This window comes from Heptranchias perlo, chromosome 7 (genome assembly GCF_035084215.1).
Source record: "Heptranchias perlo isolate sHepPer1 chromosome 7, sHepPer1.hap1, whole genome shotgun sequence".
NCBI classification, from domain to species: Eukaryota; Metazoa; Chordata; class Chondrichthyes; order Hexanchiformes; family Hexanchidae; genus Heptranchias; species Heptranchias perlo.
In genome coordinates, this window is record NC_090331.1 from 82,004,328 (window position 1) to 82,015,379 (window position 11,052).

Here is an 11,052-nt window from a genome sequence, read left to right on the forward strand (position 1 = left end):
CGGGGAGTGGGTCTGTGTGTGTGGTGTTACGGGGAGTGGGTCTGTGTGTGTGTGTGTTACGGGGGATGGGTCTGTGTGTGGTGTTACGGGGAGTGGGTCTGTGTGTGTGTTACGGGGAGTGGGTCTGTGTGTGTGTTACGGGGCGTGGGTCTGTGTGTGTGTTACGGGGAGTGGGTCTGTGTGTGTGTTACGGGGAGTGGGTCTGTGTGTGTTACGGGGAGTGGGTCTGTGTGTGTGTGTTACGGGGGATGGGTCTGTGTGTGGTGTTACGGGGAGTGGGTCTGTGTGTGTGTTACGGGGAGTGGGTCTGTGTGTGGTGTTACGGGGAGTGGGTCTGTGTGTGGTGTTACGGGGAGTGGGTCTGTGTGTGTTACGGGGAGTGGGTCTGTGTGTGTGTTACGGGGAGTGGGTCTGTGTGTGTGTTACGGGGAGTGGGTCTGTGTGTGGTGTTACGGGGAGTGGGTCTGTGTGTGTGTGTTACGGGGAGTGGGTCTGTGTGTGGTGTTACGGGGAGTGGGTCTGTGTGTGTGTTACGGGGAGTGGGTCTGTGTGTGTTACGGGGAGTGGGTCTGTGTGTGGTGTTACGGGGAGTGGGTCTGTGTGTGTGTTACGGGGAGTGGGTCTGTGTGTGTGTTACGGGGAGTGGGTCTGTGTGTGTTACGGGGAGTGGGTCTGTGTGTGGTGTTACGGGGAGTGGGTCTGTGTGTGGTGTTACGGGGAGTGGGTCTGTGTGTGGTGTTACGGGGAGTGGGTCTGTGTGTGGTGTTACGGGGAGTGGGTCTGTGTGTGTGTTACGGGGAGTGGGTCTGTGTGTGGTGTTACGGGGAGTGGGTCTGTGTGTGGTGTTACGGGGAGTGGGTCTGTGTGTGTGTTACGGGGAGTGGGTCTGTGTGTGTTACGGGGAGTGGGTCTGTGTGTGTGTTACGGGGAGTGGGTCTGTGTGTGTGTTACGGGGAGTGGGTCTGTGTGTGTGTTACGGGGAGTGGGTCTGTGTGTGTGTGTTACGGGGAGTGGGTCTGTGTGTGGTGTTACGGGGAGTGGGTCTGTGTGTGTGTTACGGGGAGTGGGTCTGTGTGTGTGTTACGGGGGATGGGTCTGTGTGTGTGTTACGGGGGATGGGTCTGTGTGTGTGTTACGGGGGATGGGTCTGTGTGTGTGTTACGGGGGAGTGGGTCTGTGTGTGTGTGTTACGGGGGAGTGGGTCTGTGTGTGTGTGTTACGGGGGATGGGTCTGTGTGTGTGTTACGGGGGAGTGGGTCTGTGTGGTGTTACGGGGAGTGGGTCTGTGTGTGGTGTTACGGGGAGTGGGTCTGTGTGTGGTGTTACGGGGAGTGGGTCTGTGTGTGTTACGGGGAGTGGGTCTGTGTGTGTTACGGGGAGTGGGTCTGTGTGTGTTACGGGGAGTGGGTCTGTGTGTGTGTTACGGGGAGTGGGTCTGTGTGTGTGTTACGGGGAGTGGGTCTGTGTGTGTTACGGGGAGTGGGTCTGTGTGTGGTGTTACGGGGAGTGGGTCTGTGTGTGTGTTACGGGGAGTGGGTCTGTGTGTGGTGTTACGGGGAGTGGGTCTGTGTGTGTGTTACGGGGAGTGGGTCTGTGTGGTGTTACGGGGAGTGGGTCTGTGTGTGTTACGGGGAGTGGGTCTGTGTGTGGTGTTACGGGGAGTGGGTCTGTGTGTGTGTTACGGGGAGTGGGTCTGTGTGTGGTGTTACGGGGGAGTGGGTCTGTGTGTGGTGTTACGGGGAGTGGGTCTGTGTGTGGTGTTACGGGGAGTGGGTCTGTGTGTGTTACGGGGAGTGGGTCTGTGTGTGGTGTTACGGGGAGTGGGTCTGTGTGTGTGTTACGGGGAGTGGGTCTGTGTGTGGTGTTACGGGGAGTGGGTCTGTGTGTGTTACGGGGAGTGGGTCTGTGTGTGTGTTACGGGGAGTGGGTCTGTGTGTGTGTTACGGGGAGTGGGTCTGTGTGTGTGTTACGGGGAGTGGGTCTGTGTGTGTGTTACGGGGAGTGGGTCTGTGTGTGGTGTTACGGGGAGTGGGTCTGTGTGTGTGTTACGGGGAGTGGGTCTGTGTGTGTGTTACGGGGAGTGGGTCTGTGTGTGTGTTACGGGGAGTGGGTCTGTGTGTGTGTTACGGGGAGTGGGTCTGTGTGTGGTGTTACGGGGAGTGGGTCTGTGTGTGTGTTACGGGGAGTGGGTCTGTGTGTGGTGTTACGGGGAGTGGGTCTGTGTGGTGTTACGGGGAGTGGGTCTGTGTGTGTGTGTTACGGGGAGTGGGTCTGTGTGTGTGTTACGGGGAGTGGGTCTGTGTGTGTGTTACGGGGAGTGGGTCTGTGTGTGGTGTTACGGGGAGTGGGTCTGTGTGTGGTGTTACGGGGAGTGGGTCTGTGTGTGGTGTTACGGGGAGTGGGTCTGTGTGTGTGTTACGGGGAGTGGGTCTGTGTGTGTGTGTTACGGGGAGTGGGTCTGTGTGGTGTTACGGGGAGTGGGTCTGTGTGTGTGTTACGGGGAGTGGGTCTGTGTGTGTGTTACGGGGAGTGGGTCTGTGTGTGTGTTACGGGGAGTGGGTCTGTGTGTGGTGTTACGGGGAGTGGGTCTGTGTGTGGTGTTACGGGGAGTGGGTCTGTGTGTGGTGTTACGGGGAGTGGGTCTGTGTGTGTGTTACGGGGAGTGGGTCTGTGTGTGGTGTTACGGGGAGTGGGTCTGTGTGTGTGTTACGGGGAGTGGGTCTGTGTGTGTGTTACGGGGAGTGGGTCTGTGTGTGGTGTTACGGGGAGTGGGTCTGTGTGTGGTGTTACGGGGAGTGGGTCTGTGTGTGGTGTTACGGGGAGTGGGTCTGTGTGTGGTGTTACGGGGAGTGGGTCTGTGTGTGGTGTTACGGGGAGTGGGTCTGTGTGTGTGGTGTTACGGGGAGTGGGTCTGTGTGTGGTGTTACGGGGAGTGGGTCTGTGTGTGGTGTTACGGGGAGTGGGTCTGTGTGTGGTGTTACGGGGAGTGGGTCTGTGTGTGTGTTACGGGGAGTGGGTCTGTGTGTGTGTTACGGGGAGTGGGTCTGTGTGTGTGTTACGGGGAGTGGGTCTGTGTGTGGTGTTACGGGGAGTGGGTCTGTGTGTGGTGTTACGGGGAGTGGGTCTGTGTGTGTGTTACGGGGAGTGGGTCTGTGTGTGGTGTTACGGGGAGTGGGTCTGTGTGTGTGTTACGGGGAGTGGGTCTGTGTGTGTGTTACGGGGAGTGGGTCTGTGTGTGTTACGGGGAGTGGGTCTGTGTGTGGTGTTACGGGGAGTGGGTCTGTGTGTGTGTTACGGGGAGTGGGTCTGTGTGTGTGTTACGGGGAGTGGGTCTGTGTGTGGTGTTACGGGGAGTGGGTCTGTGTGGTGTTACGGGGAGTGGGTCTGTGTGTGTGTTACGGGGAGTGGGTCTGTGTGTGTGTGTTACGGGGAGTGGGTCTGTGTGGTGTTACGGGGAGTGGGTCTGTGTGTGGTGTTACGGGGAGTGGGTCTGTGTGTGTGTTACGGGGAGTGGGTCTGTGTGTGGTGTTATTACGGGGAGTGGGTCTGTGTGTGTGTTACGGGGAGTGGGTCTGTGTGTGTGTTACGGGGAGTGGGTCTGTGTGTGGTGTTACGGGGAGTGGGTCTGTGTGTGTGTTACGGGGAGTGGGTCTGTGTGTGTGTTACGGGGAGTGGGTCTGTGTGTGGTGTTACGGGGGAGTGGGTCTGTGTGTGGTGTTACGGGGAGTGGGTCTGTGTGTGGTGTTACGGGGAGTGGGTCTGTGTGTGGTGTTACGGGGAGTGGGTCTGTGTGTGGTGTTACGGGGAGTGGGTCTGTGTGTGTGGTGTTACGGGGAGTGGGTCTGTGTGTGGTGTTACGGGGAGTGGGTCTGTGTGTGGTGTTACGGGGAGTGGGTCTGTGTGTGGTGTTACGGGGAGTGGGTCTGTGTGTGTGTTACGGGGAGTGGGTCTGTGTGTGGTGTTACGGGGAGTGGGTCTGTGTGTGGTGTTACGGGGAGTGGGTCTGTGTGTGTGTTACGGGGAGTGGGTCTGTGTGTGTGTGTTACGGGGAGTGGGTCTGTGTGTGGTGTTACGGGGAGTGGGTCTGTGTGTGGTGTTACGGGGAGTGGGTCTGTGTGTGGTGTTACGGGGAGTGGGTCTGTGTGTGTGTTACGGGGAGTGGGTCTGTGTGTGTGTTACGGGGAGTGGGTCTGTGTGTGGTGTTACGGGGAGTGGGTCTGTGTGTGGTGTTACGGGGAGTGGGTCTGTGTGTGGTGTTACGGGGAGTGGGTCTGTGTGTGTGTTACGGGGAGTGGGTCTGTGTGTGTGTTACGGGGAGTGGGTCTGTGTGTGTGTTACGGGGAGTGGGTCTGTGTGTGTGTTACGGGGAGTGGGTCTGTGTGTGTGTTACGGGGAGTGGGTCTGTGTGTGTGTTACGGGGAGTGGGTCTGTGTGTGTGTTACGGGGAGTGGGTCTGTGTGTGTTACGGGGAGTGGGTCTGTGTGTGTTACGGGGAGTGGGTCTGTGTGTGTTACGGGGAGTGGGTCTGTGTGTGTGTACGGGGAGTGGGTCTGTGTGTGGTGTTACGGGGAGTGGGTCTGTGTGTGTGTTACGGGGAGTGGGTCTGTGTGGTGTTACGGGGAGTGGGTCTGTGTGTGTTACGGGGAGTGGGTCTGTGTGTGTTACGGGGAGTGGGTCTGTGTGTGGTGTTACGGGGAGTGGGTCTGTGTGTGTGTTACGGGGAGTGGGTCTGTGTGTGGTGTTACGGGGAGTGGGTCTGTGTGGTGTTACGGGGAGTGGGTCTGTGTGTGGTGTTACGGGGGAGTGGGTCTGTGTGTGGTGTTACGGGGTGTGGGTCTGTGTGTGTTACGGGGAGTGGGTCTGTGTGTGGTGTTACGGGGAGTGGGTCTGTGTGTGTGTTACGGGGAGTGGGTCTGTGTGTGGTGTTACGGGGAGTGGGTCTGTGTGTGTTACGGGGAGTGGGTCTGTGTGTGTGTTACGGGGAGTGGGTCTGTGTGTGTGTTACGGGGAGTGGGTCTGTGTGTGTGTTACGGGGAGTGGGTCTGTGTGTGTGTTACGGGGAGTGGGTCTGTGTGTGGTGTTACGGGGAGTGGGTCTGTGTGTGTGTTACGGGGAGTGGGTCTGTGTGTGTGTTACGGGGAGTGGGTCTGTGTGTGTGTTACGGGGAGTGGGTCTGTGTGTGTGTTACGGGGAGTGGGTCTGTGTGTGTGTTACGGGGAGTGGGTCTGTGTGTGGTGTTACGGGGAGTGGGTCTGTGTGTGTGTTACGGGGAGTGGGTCTGTGTGTGTGTTACGGGGATGGGTCTGTGTGTGGTGTTACGGGGAGTGGGTCTGTGTGGTGTTACGGGGAGTGGGTCTGTGTGTGGTGTTACGGGGAGTGGGTCTGTGTGTGTGTTACGGGGAGTGGGTCTGTGTGTGTGTGTTACGGGGAGTGGGTCTGTGTGTGTGTTACGGGGAGTGGGTCTGTGTGTGGTGTTACGGGGAGTGGGTCTGTGTGGTGTTACGGGGAGTGGGTCTGTGTGTGTGTGTTACGGGGAGTGGGTCTGTGTGGTGTTACGGGGAGTGGGTCTGTGTGTGTGTGTTACGGGGAGTGGGTCTGTGTGTGGTGTTACGGGGAGTGGGTCTGTGTGTGGTGTTACGGGGAGTGGGTCTGTGTGTGGTGTTACGGGGAGTGGGTCTGTGTGTGTTACGGGGAGTGGGTCTGTGTGTGTGTTACGGGGAGTGGGTCTGTGTGTGGTGTTACGGGGAGTGGGTCTGTGTGTGTGTTACGGGGAGTGGGTCTGTGTGTGGTGTTACGGGGAGTGGGTCTGTGTGTGGTGTTACGGGGAGTGGGTCTGTGTGTGTGTTACGGGGAGTGGGTCTGTGTGTGGTGTTACGGGGAGTGGGTCTGTGTGTGTTACGGGGAGTGGGTCTGTGTGTGTGTTACGGGGAGTGGGTCTGTGTGTGGTGTTACGGGGAGTGGGTCTGTGTGTGTGTTACGGGGAGTGGGTCTGTGTGTGTGTTACGGGGAGTGGGTCTGTGTGTGTGTTACGGGGAGTGGGTCTGTGTGTGTGTTACGGGGAGTGGGTCTGTGTGTGTGTTACGGGGAGTGGGTCTGTGTGTGTGTTACGGGAGTGGGTCTGTGTGTGTGTTACGGGGGATGGGTCTGTGTGTGGTGTTACGGGGAGTGGGTCTGTGTGTGTGTTACGGGGAGTGGGTCTGTGTGTGTGTGTTACGGGGGAGTGGGTCTGTGTGTGTGTTACGGGGAGTGGGTCTGTGTGTGTGTTACGGGGAGTGGGTCTGTGTGTGTGTGTTACGGGGAGTGGGTCTGTGTGTGTTACGGGGAGTGGGTCTGTGTGTGTTACGGGGAGTGGGTCTGTGTGTGTGTTACGGGGAGTGGGTCTGTGTGGTGTTACGGGGAGTGGGTCTGTGTGGTGTTACGGGGAGTGGGTCTGTGTGTGTGTGTTACGGGGGAGTGGGTCTGTGTGTGTTACGGGGAGTGGGTCTGTGTGTGTTACGGGGAGTGGGTCTGTGTGTGTTACGGGGGAGTGGGTCTGTGTGGTGTTACGGGGAGTGGGTCTGTGTGTGTTACGGGGAGTGGGTCTGTGTGTGTGTTACGGGGAGTGGGTCTGTGTGGTGTTACGGGGAGTGGGTCTGTGTGTGTGTGTTACGGGGAGTGGGTCTGTGTGTGTTACGGGGAGTGGGTCTGTGTGTGTGTGTTACGGGGGAGTGGGTCTGTGTGTGTTACGGGGAGTGGGTCTGTGTGTGGTGTTACGGGGAGTGGGTCTGTGTGTGGTGTTACGGGGAGTGGGTCTGTGTGTGTGTTACGGGGAGTGGGTCTGTGTGGTGGTTACGGGCAGTGGGTCTGTGTGTGGTGTTACGGGGGAGGGTCTGTGTGTGTTACGGGGAGTGGGTCTGTGTGTGGTGTTACGGGGAGTGGGTCTGTGTGTGGTGTTACGGGGAGTGGGTCTGTGTGTGGTGTTACGGGGAGTGGGTTCTGTGTGTGTGTTACGGGGAGTGGGTCTGTGTGTGGTGTTACGGGGAGTGGGTCTGTGTGTGGTGTTACGGGGAGTGGGTCTGTGTGTGTGTTACGGGGAGTGGGTCTGTGTGTGTGTTACGGGGAGTGGGTCTGTGTGTGGTGTTACGGGGAGTGGGTCTGTGTGTGTGTTACGGGGAGTGGGTCTGTGTGTGTTACGGGGAGTGGGTCTGTGTGGTGTTACGGGGAGTGGGTCTGTGTGTGGTGTTACGGGGAGTGGGTCTGTGTGTGGTGTTACGGGGAGTGGGTCTGTGTGGTGTTACGGGGAGTGGGTCTGTGTGTGTTACGGGGAGTGGGTCTGTGTGGTGTTACGGGGAGTGGGTCTGTGTGTGGTGTTACGGGGAGTGGGTCTGTGTGTGGTGTTACGGGGAGTGGGTCTGTGTGTGGTATTACGGGGAGTGGGTCTGTGTGTGTGTGTTACGGGGAGTGGGTCTGTGTGTGGTGTTACGGGGAGTGGGTCTGTGTGTGTGTTACGGGGAGTGGGTCTGTGTGTGGTGTTACGGGGAGTGGGTCTGTGTGGTGTTACGGGGAGTGGGTCTGTGTGGTGTACGGGGAGTGGGTCTGTGTGTGTTACGGGGAGTGGGTCTGTGTGTGTGTTACGGGGAGTGGGTCTGTGTGTGGTGTTACGGGGAGTGGGTCTGTGTGTGTGTTACGGGGAGTGGGTCTGTGTGTGGTGTTACGGGGAGTGGGTCTGTGTGTGTGTTACGGGGAGTGGGTCTGTGTGTGTGTTACGGGGAGTGGGTCTGTGTGTGTGTTACGGGGAGTGGGTCTGTGTGTGTGTTACGGGGAGTGGGTCTGTGTGTGTGTTACGGGGAGTGGGTCTGTGTGTGGTGTTACGGGGAGTGGGTCTGTGTGTGTGTTACGGGGAGTGGGTCTGTGTGTGTGTTACGGGGAGTGGGTCTGTGTGTGGTGTTACGGGGGAGTGGGTCTGTGTGTGTGTTACGGGGAGTGGGTCTGTGTGTGTGTTACGGGGGATGGGTCTGTGTGTGTGTGTTACGGGGAGTGGGTCTGTGTGTGTGTTACGGGGAGTGGGTCTGTGTGTGTGTTACGGGGATGGGTCTGTGTTGTGTGTTACGGGGAGTGGGTCTGTGTGTGGTGTTACGGGGAGTGGGGTCTGTGTGTGTGTTACGGGGAGTGGGTCTGTGTGTGTGTGTTACGGGGAGTGGGTCTGTGTGTGGTGTTACGGGGGAGTGGGTCTGTGTGTGGTGTTACGGGGAGTGGGTCTGTGTGTGTGTTACGGGGAGTGGGTCTGTGTGTGGGGTGTGTTACGGGGGAGTGGGTCTGTGTGTGTGTGTTTACGGGGAGTGGGTCTGTGTGTGGTGTTACGGGGAGTGGGTCTGTGGTGTGTGTTACGGGGAGTGGGTCTGTGTGTGTGTTACGGGGAGTGGGTCTGTGTGTGGTGTTACGGGGAGTGGGTCTGTGTGTGGTGTTACGGGGAGTGGGTCTGTGTGTGTGTTACGGGGAGTGGGTCTGTGTGTGTGTTACGGGGAGTGGGTCTGTGTGTGTGTTACGGGGGAGTGGGTCTGTGTGTGGTGTTACGGGGAGTGGGTCTGTGTGTGGTGTTACGGGGAGTGGGGTCTGTGTGTGTGTTACGGGGGATGGGTCTGTGTGTGGTGTTACGGGAGTGGGTCTGTGGTGGTGTTACGGGGAGTGGGGTCCTTACGTGTGTGTGTGTTACGGGGAGTGGGTCTGTGTGTGTTACGGGGAGTGGGTCAGGGATGGGTCTGTGTGGTGTTACGGGGAGTGGGTCTGTGTGGTGTTACGGGGAGTGGGTCTGTGTGTGTGTTACGGGGAGTGGGTCTGTGTGGTGTTACGGGGAGTGGGTCTGTGTGTGTGTGTTACGGGGGAGTGGGTCTGTGTGTGTTACGGGGAGTGGGTCTGTGTGTGTTACGGGGAGTGGGTCTGTGTGTGTTACGGGGATGGGTCTGTGTGTGTTACGGGGAGTGGGTCTGTGTGTGTTACGGGGAGTGGGTCTGTGTGTGTGTTACGGGGAGTGGGTCTGTGTGTGGTGTTACGGGGAGTGGGTCTGTGTGTGTGTTACGGGGGATGGGTCTGTGTGTGTTACGGGGAGTGGGTCTGTGTGTGTGTGTTACGGGGGATGGGTCTGTGTGTGTTACGGGGAGTGGGTCTGTGTGTGGTGTTACGGGGAGTGGGTCTGTGTGTGGTGTTACGGGGAGTGGGTCTGTGTGTGTTACGGGGAGTGGGTCTGTGTGGTGTTACGGGCAGTGGGTCTGTGTGTGTGTGTTACGGGGGATGGGTCTGTGTGTGTTACGGGGAGTGGGTCTGTGTGTGTGTTACCGGGGAGTGGGTCTGTGTGTGGTGTTACGGGGAGTGGGTCTGTGTGTGGTGTTACGGGGAGTGGGTTGTGTGTGTGTTACGGGGAGTGGGTCTGTGTGTGGTGTTACGGGGAGTGGGTCTGTGTGTGGTGTTACGGGGAGTGGGTCTGTGTGTGTGTTACGGGGAGTGGGTCTGTGTGTGTGTTACGGGGAGTGGGTCTGTGTGTGGTGTTACGGGGAGTGGGTCTGTGTGGTGGTACGGGGAGTGGGTCTGTGTGTGTTACGGGGAGTGGGTCTGTGTGGTGTGTACGGGGAGTGGGTCTGTGTGTGGTGTTACGGGGAGTGGGTCTGTGTGTGGTGTTACGGGGAGTGGGTCTGTGTGGTGGTACGGGGAGTGGGTCTGTGTGTGTTACGGGGAGTGGGTCTGTGTGGTGTTACGGGGAGTGGGTCTGTGTGTGGTGTTACGGGGAGTGGGTCTGTGTGTGGTGTTACGGGGAGTGGGTCTGTGTGTGGTGTTACGGGGAGTGGGTCTGTGTGTGTGTGTTACGGGGAGTGGGTCTGTGTGTGGTGTTACGGGGAGTGGGTCTGTGTGTGTGTTACGGGGAGTGGGTCTGTGTGTGTGTGTTACGGGGAGTGGGTCTGTGTGGTGTTACGGGGAGTGGGTCTGTGTGGTGGTACGGGGAGTGGGTCTGTGTGTGTTACGGGGAGTGGGTCTGTGTGTGTGTTACGGGGAGTGGGTCTGTGTGTGGTGTTACGGGGAGTGGGTCTGTGTGTGTGTTACGGGGAGTGGGTCTGTGTGTGGTGTTACGGGGAGTGGGTCTGTGTGGTGTTACGGGGAGTGGGTCTGTGTGGTGGTACGGGGAGTGGGTCTGTGTGTGTTACGGGGAGTGGGTCTGTGTGTGTGTTACGGGGAGTGGGTCTGTGTGTGGTGTTACGGGGAGTGGGTCTGTGTGTGTTACGGGGAGTGGGTCTGTGTGTGTGTTACGGGGAGTGGGTCTGTGTGTGTGTTACGGGGAGTGGGTCTGTGTGTGTTTACGGGGAGTGGGTCTGTGTGTGTGTGTTACGGGGAGTGGGTCTGTGTGTGTGTTACGGGGGATGGGTCTGTGTGTGTGTGTTACGGGGAGTGGGTCTGTGTGTGGTGTTACGGGGAGTGGGTCTGTGTGTGGTGTTACGGGGAGTGGGTCTGTGTGTGGTGTTACGGGAGTGGGTCTGTGTGTGGTGTTACGGGGAGTGGGTCTGTGTGTGTTACGGACGGGGAGTGGGTCTGTGTGTGTGTGTTACGGGGAGTGGGTCTGTGTGTGTGTTACGGGGGAGTGGGTCTGTGTGTGTGTGTTACGGGGAGTGGGTCTGTGTGTGGTGTTACGGGGAGTGGGTCTGTGTGTGTGTTACGGGGAGTGGGTCTGTGTGTGTGTTACGGGGAGTGGGTCTGTGTGTGGTGTTACGGGGAGTGGGTCTGTGTGTGTGTTACGGGGAGTGGGTCTGTGTGTGTGTTACGGGGAGTGGGTCTGTGTGTGGTGTTACGGGGAGTGGGTCTGTGTGTGGTGTTACGGGGAGTGGGTCTGTGTGTGGTGTTACGGGGAGTGGGTCTGTGTGTGGTGTTACGGGGAGTGGGTCTGTGTGTGTGTTACGGGGAGTGGGTCTGTGTGTGGTGTTACGGGGAGTGGGTCTGTGTGTGGTGTTACGGGGAGTGGGTCTGTGTGTGTGTGTTACGGGGAGTGGGTCTGTGTGTGGTGTTACGGGGAGTGGGTCTGTGTGTGTTACA